The sequence below is a fragment of the Lolium rigidum genome, chromosome 4, assembly GCF_022539505.1.
Source record: "Lolium rigidum isolate FL_2022 chromosome 4, APGP_CSIRO_Lrig_0.1, whole genome shotgun sequence".
Lineage (NCBI taxonomy): Eukaryota > Viridiplantae > Streptophyta > Magnoliopsida > Poales > Poaceae > Lolium > Lolium rigidum.
In genome coordinates this window covers 22,729,322-22,741,946 of record NC_061511.1, presented here as the reverse complement: position 1 = coordinate 22,741,946, position 12,625 = coordinate 22,729,322, and the positions used below count along the sequence as shown (strand labels likewise).

The 12,625-nt window shown below is 44.7% G+C and overlaps 1 long non-coding RNA gene across 2 annotated transcripts; it reads left to right on the top strand.

Moving 5' to 3' along the window:
* Positions 1 to 5,327: 5,327 nt before the first annotated feature.
* Positions 5,328 to 10,055, top strand: LOC124708951. 2 transcript variants are annotated; one of them, XR_007005369.1, is made up of 2 exons: positions 5,328 to 5,536; positions 9,800 to 10,055. It is a non-coding gene; the product is annotated as an uncharacterized LOC124708951 (long non-coding RNA). The 2 variants fall into 2 exon arrangements; XR_007005368.1 differs by lacking the exon at positions 9,800 to 10,055 and adding an exon at positions 7,002 to 7,276.
* The last annotated feature ends 2,570 nt before the right edge of the window (positions 10,056 to 12,625 follow it).

Sequence of the window (12,625 nt, the reverse complement as noted above, 5' to 3'; positions counted from 1 at the left end):
ATTTAATATGACAATGATGTATTAGGGTTAGTTTCCATACCTCTAACATGTCATATCATCATCCTTGTATGCGCATTGCATCGATGCCATGTGTTGATTGTTATTTCTCTCTTTATAGTATTTGCTTCTTCGCGATCGATAGAGCACGTGCCCGAGACGATGAAGATCAACAACGACGCAGATCAATAATTGTCCATCAGCGAACAAGTCAAGCATGGGATCCTCCAAGATCCATATTGGTTTGTCAGGGACAAAGGCAAGCCCTAGCCTGGTTCATATATGATTTTGAAATGCTTTTACTCTGGTTCTTACATATTGCATACGATTCAACTGTCTTTTATCGATAGGTAGAGTTATCCTATCTATTGCATGTTCCACCCTTGTAGCCTCAAATACCTGATCCACTGCTCCTAGCATAACTAGGTTTGGCATGTGCGCGTCGCGAGAGCCTTTATCTCTTATGCTTAGCCATGCTTAGTTTGTTACGCTACTACTCCGGTCTTCGGACTGGAGCCTTACAATGAAATGAATCTAGCATGACAGGTTAACGTGGTAAGTGTAGAGATGTTGTTAAACATGATTAAAGGCTCAGACGAGAGGCCACATTGGGATGTGGTGGGTTGTTTCGTTTCTGCCGACCCTAGGAACCGAGTTCTCGCCTCTTGAACCAAGACCGAGCGTACAACCACACGAGGCCCTATTATGGTACCCTCTCGACTCACTAACTTGCCTAGTAGATTCCATGAGTCACATAGTTTGCGCGTTACCTGGTCATATGCATTGCATTTTGCTTGGGGGTAAAGGTACATAACAGTGCGGTAAGCGTGGTCGTGGTGGCTGGGGGTTGCGACTTCTGGGGAAACCCACCTCGGTACACATCGTTAAGGACCGACTTCGGGACTTGACCCGTTACGGCGGAACAATCCTTAGCGCGTGACTCATGGTCTCGGCGACAACAAGGTAAAGGTCGTGGTCAGCCACCCTCTGCCGGCTTTCCAAGGAAGAGAGCTTATGATCTGGCATTAAGATTCGGCTGGTACGTGTGGGTAAAGTTGTGCACCCCTGCAGGGTTATGAATCTTTTCGAAAAGCCGTGTCCACGGTTACGGACTACTTGGGAATGGATTCTGTGATCATAGAGAACTTTAACCTAATCGTAAAACTTGGCAAATAATGTGTGTTTACGGATACCTTCTCCGGGTGTTGAGGGGGTGATCCTAGGATAGTGGTTCGAGATGATGAAGATTGGTGGATACAATATGATGATCAATAGATTTAGAGATGTCGCTCTCTTATCCCCTTTTAAAGGTTCTGAGAAGTCGAGTTTCTCTTCTCTCTTGTCTTACAAAGGAAAATTGGCTTTACGCAAAAGAAACTCAACAGAAAGCCCGCATACCCGCTTTGCTAAAAGGTTGTACTAAGTCTTGCTGAGTCCCTGTACTCAGCTTTGCATGCTTTTGTTTCAGACGAAGTTGCTCCAGTAGATGGTGGTTTCTAGTCAACATCGACGAGTAGCTTGGGGTTCCCAGGTGGCAGCCTGGAATCTATGGGCTGGGACGTCGCCGTTATGCTCCTGGCCTCTTAGGCCTTTTGCTATCTTGCTATGTCTAATAGCATAACTTTGCTTCCGTTGATTGATGTATGTCGGGTCGTTGACCTCCGCTTGTAATGATTTGGTTCTTCGCTCGCTTATGAGCTTGTATTACTTTTTGAGTCGTAGAGTCACTGTTGTGTTACCGATTCTCTCACTGTAGTCTCTCGAGCTCTAGGTTAGGCTTATGTCAGACGAAGATCTGGTATTTGTCTAACCCTGATCCCGGGGGTGCCACAGGTTCTTTCCAAGGTATGATGGTTTAATCATCTGGATATATGTGTAGGTCTCTCTCTTAAATTCAAGTGTTGCCTCAATATCTTGAGTGAAACACCATAGCTTGAGCTCTCTTATATAGGAATAGTTGTTCTAGGTTTATGGTGTACTCCTAATATCTCCTTAGGTATCTAGGCTAAGACTCCATTTGGCTATCTTGGTTGGATTAGTCTCCACTTTACTTCTTCAATTCATGGCTATGGTCTTATTCCATTTGATCCTAGTTCATCTCACCATTCCAAGATGAAATGGTTTAGGTCCTAATACTTTAGTTCAAGAATTGTCCTTGATTCTTAAATAGGTAAAGCTAGGATTGGTATGAATGGTCTCTCTCATTTGGGAAGGACTTCAATACTAACCTAAGGTTAGGCTCCATAGAGAATGATGTGATCATCAATATCTATGTTTAACATACATGGTTTCTCTCTCTAGGGATTGTCTTGAATAAGATCCTAGGGTTTCTCTTAAAGATGATGATTTAAACATATGGATGTATATCCAAGGTTTAGTTCAAGGTTTGTCATTGCTTCTCTAATAAATAATATAGAACTCTCACCTCTCTAGGTTTGATGTATAATAAGTTGGAATAGAGAAGAATATATACTTCTGGAGTTAATCTTCTTGTCATGTTTCCAAGAATGAAGTGAAATAAATACCATGAGGTTCATGGTAGGATCAAGGATTAGTTTAAGACATGGAAAAGATAATTCAAGAATAGTTTCTCCAGTTTATTGTTAGTTGATTTCCAATTGAATAGATGTTCATATGTTATGGCAAGGATTATCATATTATGATCTTTTATAAGATCAAGCAATTGATCATTGAGTAAAGTGTTGTTGTGTTGATTTTAGTTCCATTTGATCTAACCCCTTAGATCAAATTATCTCTACCCAAAACAAGGTTTTAAACAAACTCACATTGAGGTTTATAGCGCTTGACTTGATGAGCTACTTCAATTCCACCAAGGTCAAGTGAAACTTTAGTTATTGTGACTGTTTTACTTTAAAGCGCGAAAATTCCCCGGATTTTCTATGCATGAATGCAATGCACACATCAGTTTCCTCTATTTTTGTAACATCAAATCCTGGGATATTACAATCTCCTCCCTCAACCACCCAAAGTTCTTGATCTTTGAAGAATCGAAGGAGAAGACCCCGATCTACATCTTCACCAAAGCGTTTTACATTTCCCCCTCATTTGCTTGAGAGAACCATCGCTAGTGTTTCCTTTGGAAACCCTAGTTGTTGTTACTTGATTTGATCTTGTTGTTTGTTGTGTTGTAACAACTTTTGGGAGCCTCCATTTCAGTTGTGGATGTGTGCCCCGAGAATCTTGTAAAGGTCTGGTTTCTGCCTCGAGAAAATCCCTTAGTGGACAAGTGAGCTAGGCCTTTGTGGCATTGCTCACCGGAGAATAGGGTGAGGCCTTTGTGGCGTTGGTTAGGCCTTCATGGCAACCACACCCCTCCAACGTAGACGTACTTCCCCTCAAAATGTGGATATTGAATTTTGAAGAAAATGTGGATATGAAAATGGATATATTCATATCCGAATAAGATTATGTTAGATAATTTCAGTAATTTGATCCCAATATGCCAATTACCTAAACTAAAGAAACTAACAAATCGGTCAGATGTTATTTTATGTGATTCAACTAAAAACTACTATGCATTATATCAGTATACTTATCTCTCTATCATTCTATAGTTGACTCATTATAGGACATGAGTCTATTATTTCCTCACATTCGTATCCACCTCCGAACTGAGAAACATCCGACCCATATTCCTATTAGATTATCATCTGCTCCGAATATGTATTCATTAACATCCGTATCCGCATTCGTATTCGTTGTGAAAATATGGAAACAGATATGAGAAGGACATTATCCGATCCACATCCAATCTGTCTCCACCTCTTGCCAGATCAGATCATCTCTCTAATCAGCAAAGCTCACACAGTTTCCTATCTCTACTAGTTCGATCAAGCCACTGCAACAACTTTTTTTTTGTTGAGGCAACCCACTGTGTATTTTTTATTTCATTTTTTACACATAATAAAAGCATGTACATATAGCAAGTTGTTTGAGAGGAGCAATTGGTTGAGGCCATAAGCCCAAAGGTAAAAAGAGGTCCTATCTAAAATTCTCTACCCAATCAGATATGCTATGATATGATTTCCTCTTGTCTTTGTGAACTAGAAGGACAATTTCATCCTTGAACTTTTTCCTGCACCTATAAAAACTAGAGAGAATAACCTTGAAGATAAAATCATTGCGGGTGATCCAGATGGACCAGCATGATGAGCTCCATGAAAAAAGAGCTCTTTTACAGTACCCAGCGATGAATATGGGCCATCCAATCGGACAGGGTGTTTCTACACCCGGGTGCATATGCACCCTTTATTTGAAACGCATATTAAATATATTTAAAAATGTTAGAAAAATACAAATAAATTTTTCTTGTGTATACCTTGACATGTTACATGCTTACAAAGTTGTTTCAGCAAAAACCGATATGTTTCATGCCTTGTGCAAAAAAGACAAATCTTAGGTGCTAAAATAGTCTATTTTTTGAGGCATTATTTGCCTTTTTTACACAGGGTACAAAAAATGTTGGTTTTAGGTGAAAATTTACGTGCACACATAGAACATGTCCCTCTACATGCTAAATTTTTTCCTAAATTTTTTACGGTTTGGAAATATGTTTTATACATACCGGGTGCATATGCACCCGAGATCAGATTTGATTTTCCGCCATCCAATAGATAGATTGAACGGTGAAGATGAAACCATACTGTCTAACTTCGACGGCCCAACTCACGAGCAGTATAGAGGTGTCCTGCGCCTCCGCAGCCAGCAGTATACGTGGATGAGGGTATTTTAGGAAGATCATATTTTGTAGCAAGCCAGAGTCCATCTCCTACCTCCGTTCGTCCAGTTTGCCCACCCAAAAAATCCCCTCGCTCTGTTTCCGGCCACCACGGACCTGCACCCCCGTAGCCCCTCCCCTCTCGCCGGCTTGAGCAGCGGCGGAGACGCAAACCACCCTTCCGAGCCAGGGACAGGCCGCCGCCAACGCGCACCCCGGTATCCCCTCCTCCTCGGTCGATTTGAATGGCCCCTACGGACTAGGGTTCCGGCCGTCTCCGACGCGGACCACCGTGTGGCGCAGCTGGTCGGTCTTGGGCCAGGAGGCACCCGCGGCCATGAAGTTTTAGGAGGGCCGCGCGGCCCATCCGGTCAAGTACTGGGCCGAGGCAGAGGCGGTGTCGCCGGCGGTTGCCACCGAGCGCGGCGACGAAGCTGCGGGTGGCCGAGGCAGAGGTGGTGTCGCCGGCGATTGCCGCCGAGTGCGGCGACGAAGCTGCATGTGACCGAGCCAGAGGCGGTGTCGCCGGCGGTTGCCGCCGAGCACGGCGACAAAGCTGCAGGTGGCCGAGGCAGAGGCGGAGTCGCCGGCGGCAACCGCCGAGCGCGGCAACGAAGCTGCAGGTGGCCGAGCCCACCGGCACAGCTCTTCTCAGATGGTGTCCCGGGCCAACAGGGCTGACCATGGTTGGCGGCGGAGTTAGAGCGGCGGAAGTTGCAGAGGTCTGGTGATTGACGGCTAGTGCCTCACAAAGTCTCCAGTGATGCGGCGACGAGGCCTGAAATCCGATCATAGGACTAGGTAATGCTTCTGCCTCAATCCATAGCTCTCTCGAGATGAAATCATATCATCATGAACTCTAATTTAATTTGTGGTTCGCATTGCTCAGTTAATTATGAGTTCACGGTCGCTTAGTATATTTGGTTACCATTCTGTATGCTCTTTTGGAATACTAGGAAGCAGTGGCGCGGCGGCACGCCGCGCCTGTAGGGTTTAAGTCTGTAGTTGAAAATAGTTTATATTTTTAGTTTTATATAATTCATATCATTAGTAGACTAAAAATAAAACATAAAGAACTCTTATCTTTGTTCTTGTTTCTGGTCTCTGGTCCTGTTTCTGAAACCATAAATTGTCCTAGTAAAACAGACTAATTTGTACTGGTAGTAATTGATATCGAGAATCTGATGTTCCACAAACAGAACGAAATATGCATCATTTGCAGCTTTGTTCTTTCAAAAAACCAGGGAAGTGGTTCTCCGCTGAAAAGCTACAGGTGTTGTTGGTGCGTTGCTAAGTAACGGCAAAAGCTAGCCGAGCATCTACCAATCGCTACAATGGCCCAGATGTACACGCCCAGGAAATCACACTTTATCACATATCTAGATAATCTAAATTTAAATAAATATTCTTTTATAGATGAATGGAGCAGATAAAATGTTATCTTATTTTCAGGATATCTGACTGTTCCTACAGCTGGAGACATTTAATACTCCGTATAACGTAAATAGCAAAATACCGCACGCATTTCAGGCTAGGTAGCAAAATATTCACAACGTACGGGCTGTTTACCTTTTAGATTCACAGCGTTGCAGGTTAAATAAGCGTAGGTCCTTAGATTCGCAGCGCTTGAATACAGCGCCATCTGTTGGAAATTCGAACCTACTTTTTCCTCTCTTTATTTTGAGAGAAAAAATAATGATACTTCCTGATCACTTAGAACCTTAGGGTTTGCAAAATAAAAATAGACATGAACCGTAGTGTATACAAAATAAAAATAGACATACATGAACATCTAGTGCTAGCTCATATCTATTTTATCCTGAAGTCCACTACTGCACCATCAAGTTCTTCATATGCACACCAAATGAACAGCATACATTTTAAAACCCTAAGAGACATACTCAATAGGTGCAGTGGTTGAAAGATAAATAGGCATAGTCGCATACAGTACGATATATTGCTAACTCAAATCCTTTTTTTGCTGATCATTTAGAGTCAGTGTTCGCAAGATAAAAATGGGTATACTAAGATCTTCATATCTACTGCTAACTCATATCTACCATGTCTATCTTGTCCTGAAGCCACACTATTGTCCTACTAAGATCTTCATATGAAGAACGAATAAGCGGCATGCATTTTTAAACATTAAGATACATATTCGGTGCCAATTCTTTGTGTCACGGGGAAGTCTCTAAAAAGAAACGCACACCTCATTCATTTTTTAAACCTTAGGATACGTACTAAATGACACTTCTTCATTTTACAGGACATCTCATAAAAAGAAGTACACAACAAAGAAACCAGGATTTGGAAGGCACCAAGATCTGAAGAACCGGCTCGAAACAATGGCTGCAATGATGAACCAGCGGGAGCAGGGGGAACCGAAATACTGCCATCTCTAAAAACAACACATATATAATCTTTTTTGTTCTCAGACTTATTGCAACCCAGCTTCGTGAACAATGCATGTATTTTCTGTGTTCAGCACCATGTATTCGAACAATAGTAATCTAGTTCATAATCCGGTGGTATCTGTTCTGATGTCTGCCGCAGCCTTGTATAAAATAGAAAAAGCAACAGTCTAGTTCACCGAATAGAAAATTGCAGTGGTGTATTGCAATAAACCTTGTAAATAAAAGCATGCCCAGTTAAAACATTTAAACGATGCAAATATGAAATTCAACAAAACCAACTGCACTCTATCTCTGAAGATGTCAATAAAACAATCTGGTAAGGAAACATATATCTTATCAATACAAATAGACATTGCCAGTTCACGTGGCTGTATAGGTCAACCAATGTTGCTCTCAACCAAGGTTTACTGTAGCAACCTAAAAGCTTACCTTATTCGGAGACGTGGATGATCAGGCTTGGGGCGGCCAATCTCGGGGACCTGGGAGGACATTTGAAACTGAGTGGAGGAACCTATGGCCGAGGAGAAGATGCCGATGGCAGACCGGGCAGCTGGACTTGCCGATGACGATGTGGCCTGCAGATTGAACAGAGAGGATTAGCACAGTCATTTCACCAAACAGGCTGTGTGCACAAACCGCAAAGAAGTTAAATCTTAACAAATACATCTGCTTGATGTAGAGCAGCCGGGAGAAGAGCTCTGGAATGAGCACCCACCTCCCGGAGAAATGTTATGGACTGAGCACCCACCTCAGCGTAGCAAACTTGAAGATTGCGTTTGGCGCCATCGCGGAGACAGACATCGAGCGTGTGGTGGAACCGGGCCTACTATCACAAACCGCAACCTCACTGCACCTTGCCGGGCAACATGTGCATGAGCTCTCTCTGCGCCGTTTGCGGGCAACATCTACAGAAACTTCTCCCTGGCCAAGGCCACCTGGGCGCTGCGGAGCAGCAGCCACCAGGACAACCTCCGGGAGAATTCGGCTTGGTGCGCCACCTGGGCGTCGCTGCCGCAGAAGCACGTGCCGGACATGACTTGGAACACGACCACCAGCTCGCCCGGCGAGGTGAGCGGCGGCCACGAAAACGCTGGAGGAAAGGGGCTTGAACAGGAAAAAACGCATCCGCAGCCATTGAGAGAGAGAGGAGGAGGAATTGATGTTGGGAAGGGGAAGTTGAAGAGGCAACGGTTGGTTGAAGGAGCCGTGGCCTCCTTCTCGCTGGTGGCCGCCTCTACGCCGGTCGATGGGCGCCACTGTCTCCATTCCCTCCGCCCCTTCTCCCGTTGGCCGACGACTCCATCTAATTTTTCAGGAAAGCCCCGGCGTGAGAGAAAATGAGGTGAGACCAGCGGCATTCGAAAAATATGTAAACGAAGACTATAGAAACTGCAGAAAAATAAAACACGTATGCAAAGAAGAAGCAAACGTGTCAAGCACCTAACGTAACCCGCCGCTGTAAACAGGGAACATCACGATCACCGGAAGAGATCGGTAACCGGTAATCTTTCGCTCAAAGAAAAAAAGAAATAAATGAGAACTGATTGTCTGATTCAGTTAGGAGGAAAAAAGATATACGTGTCACAGCACGATTGTAGTAAGGATTGGATAAATAGCTATGAACAGTACCCCAATCAATATGAGGTGAGGTAAATTGATCAACTTTTATATAGGGTATAATTTGTCGGCATTGTATTTGTTTAGAGTTAATTATATATGAACCAAGAACCTTCAGCTGCTTAAAAATAATAAGCAATTACCCATTTATCAACAAGCTCTTTCGCTAATTTTCTGTTGGGACTTGGTTCTTACCAAAGGCTGCATACACACCGTAACAGAAACCTGTTCACTCACATTTGTTAATGATGTTTTGTTAGTTACTACCACAATTGCATTCTTAAGACCTGCTGAATTGAAGGACGCCACACATACATCTTCACCATTTGATTGGTGTTCAATTCACACTCCTGATGTTTCTGACCAAGAGAGTTCAAAAACAGAACCAACCCCCATCTTTCTCACCAACATGGTACAAGAACAGAGGCATTCCTCATTCAAATCAGCACTAAGGCAGCCCTAGTACCAAAGTTATCGTCAGTTGGTTAATTGGTTAACCAAGCAACTTAGCGTTATGATCATCTTGTGTCAGCAATGGCTATTGGCTTGACTTCTGCTGCCTTTGCGGCTGCTAGCTTAATTTACCTGATTGTCATCTTTTCTTAGCCAATGGTGCTTTTGTTTATATTTAATTTCTAGAACTGAAATTATATTTAACCAGGTAGTCTAAACATCTGGTACATATTTGTAATGTTGTGGTATAAATCATAGATTGTACTATACTATATAGAAGACATAGTGCTACTATAAACTGGTGTCGAGCATTCCTGCTGTTTTTCTAGCAGTTCCATCATCCATGCACTGATTAGTACAATGAGCTCCTATAACTTTGCTAGTGCACTCCATGTGCTCCTGTCTAGTGTGCTGCAGCTACCTAGCATGAATGGCCGGTGCTGGGAAAGCAGCTATCCTTAAGTCTCTCTCATTGACACTATGTGATATACTTTCGTTGCTAGTCCTATAAAAAATTGGTACTTCTGTTGAGATACAAAATAAAGGAACTCCTAACTTGTATTGTTGTCTTGTATGACAGGTTGATGCTGATGAAAGAATTTGGCTGGAGCTGGATCGAGGAATGATATCATCACCTATTTTTAGAAGGATCATAAAATTTTGTACTTAGCCAAAAATTCTTGTAGAAATAACGAGGCATGTGTTTTAGCTCCGGTCCGTCGAGCATATATTTAATCGTGTGTTCATGTAGTCTATGATGAGATGTTTAAGCTCCATGTAAATTTATCTCGCCAACTGAATTTTTCCATTGCATTATATTGATGTTTCTGTGTTTCTTTGTCTTGTGGTGCAAAATCATTTAGGTTCACCACTCTCCATAGACAGCTCAATCTCCATCCGAGGAGCACCACATCTGCAAGGGGAGCTCAGATGTTTGTTCTCGTTTAGTTTTTTCAATAGAGCACACATAAAGACGCTGGATAACTATGTATGTGCCCAGCTTTTTATTAGTTCCTCATTTCTAACGCCAAACCCCTTCAACTTGGCATATGAGTTGTAGTACTTGTAATCTTCTTCCTCTCAAGAAAAAGTTTCATTAACCTCCATACCCACCATGACATACACTGCAATTATGAATCAATGCTAGACTATTATAAATCTGAGAGTCAAATTAACACATGTTTCAGTATGAATATGAATATGGCAATATCGGTGTCATTCCATTCTTAAATTATTCACATGGTTTGCCACGGGTGAAACTTACAATGGATCTGCATAGGGATTCAGTCAACCTGTACATTCTCAGTTTCTAGTCCTGCTACCAGCATCTAGGCAACACAAAAAAAGATAAAACTATTCAGAGGGGTTTTCCATGGGTGAAACTCACAATGGAATCTGCATAGGGGTTTGCTGCGTGTGGAATTCTCAATATGATGCAAATTTACGAGCTAATTCCATCTCAGAGTGTGAATTTACTTAGGATGAGGGCATGGCAGATGAGGATGCGGAGTCGCTGCGGCGAGGTCCACGAGCGGGCGACCCCAGTCAAACACGGCGGCGAAAAGCGGGTGTGGCGGGAGCGCGACGGGGAACAGGAACGGAGATACGTTGGTGCCGGCGACCAAGACAACGGCAGGACGATGCGCAGAGCGATCGCGTGAAGCAGAGGGCAGACGACAACCTCGGTAATTAATGGGCTGAGATCTTGGCCCAGCAGCAAGTTCCATTACGGAAAAAAGCTTCCACTATTTCAAAAAGTTGGAAACGTCTATGATACCCTCAGAAAAAAAAAATGGGTGACATGTTTGTATACTGCTCCCTGCAGTATAGGGTACCGTAAAAACCCTCTGAAAAAAAGGCTTTGAAATTGTAAGCTTGAGACTAGTAAAGGCCCAAGACACTGTTTCAACTTTCACCACGTTTAGTTGTGTGCCAATTCATGCAGTTTCCCTACATACAGTTTTCTAAAACGCGACGGATCTTGATGAAACATCTCAGCACTAATACTTAAGCACCAAGTCAATGGCTGAAATATCGAGCGGTATGCTTGATGTGCACCCACAGCTAACAAACAAAATCAGTTGGTGTGCAAAGACGACGCTGTCCTGCTGTATCACACTACAATATTAGCTAAATATAACTAATTTTGTTGTGTTCATGATTTCAGGAGGTATGCGCAATTTGTCTCGGTGGCATGAGGCCAGGGCAGGGCCATGCGTTGTTCACTGCTGAATGCGCCCACAAGTTCCACTTTCACTGTATCTCATCCAACGTGCAACATGGCAACCCGTGTCTGTCCCATAGATATGCCGTGCCGTCTGGAAAGAGCTGCCCCTGCCATCAACTGCTGCACATGGAACAGTCAGAACGAAATCACTGAATTGGCCCCAAGATTGCAGGTTATCCCAGCCAAACCAGCATGATCAGCTCCCCGTCTTCCCCTCACCGGATTCCTGCATTTCCGGCGACAGTGAATGTACAGTACAAATCTGCAGTCCAGTACTCCCAGCCATCCAGCAGTCTGTGACAGTGGAGAGCTTTGACATCTTGATCCACCTGAAAGCTCCGCGTCTTCCAGCAGCGATGGGGAGCTCGGAGCATCCCCACTTGTTGGCGCTCCCCACGTCCAAATTCGGACGAAACAACCGTCGGATTGGACGAAATTAAGTCGTGGAGACTACCGTATTTCCAGTCGTCCACCCGGAGTTCGGCGGATAGAGTTTAAATTCAAACAAATCGCCGTCCCGCGCTACAAGTACGGCCAGTTGATCGGCAAAAGGAGCAAAAGGATCAGCCACAGATCGGCGATCGGAGGGAAATTACACGGAGACGAGCTCGCCGGCAGTCCCGGCCGGCACGGCGGTGTCCGACGGACCAGCTTCCTCACACGCCGTGGCCGGCGGCTGCGGCGGGCGACGAGGAAGCAGCGGCGGTGGACGCCGAAGCAGCCGCAGTCGACGAGGTAGATGGTGAGGTAGACGAGGTAGGAGCCGGCGGAGACGACGAAGGACCGGCCGGAGTGGCTCGGAGGATGTCGCCGCGGTGGCCCCGGTACCACCTCGTCTCCTCGTCCATCGGTTCCATGTCGCCGCCGCCCATGAGGAACGCCAAGTCCGTGTTCCTCTTCTCCGCCGCCGCCGTCGTCTTCGGCAGGGCGATCCGGGACGCCTTGGTTGGCGAGCATCTCCCGCCACCTGCCGTCGAACTTGTTGTTCCTCCCGTCGGCGTGCGACCTCAAGTCGGCCCAGCGACTTGTCGATCGACGCCCGCATCATGTCGGCGGGATTGTCCGTCCGTTTGAGCTCTTTCAGCTTCTTCCGGCCGAGTTCGGGCGCCCTTCCGCCGCGCAAGCCGCCGGAGCGTCGGGGTTGTACTCGCTCGGTCTTGCTCTTCGAGAGGGTCGTGC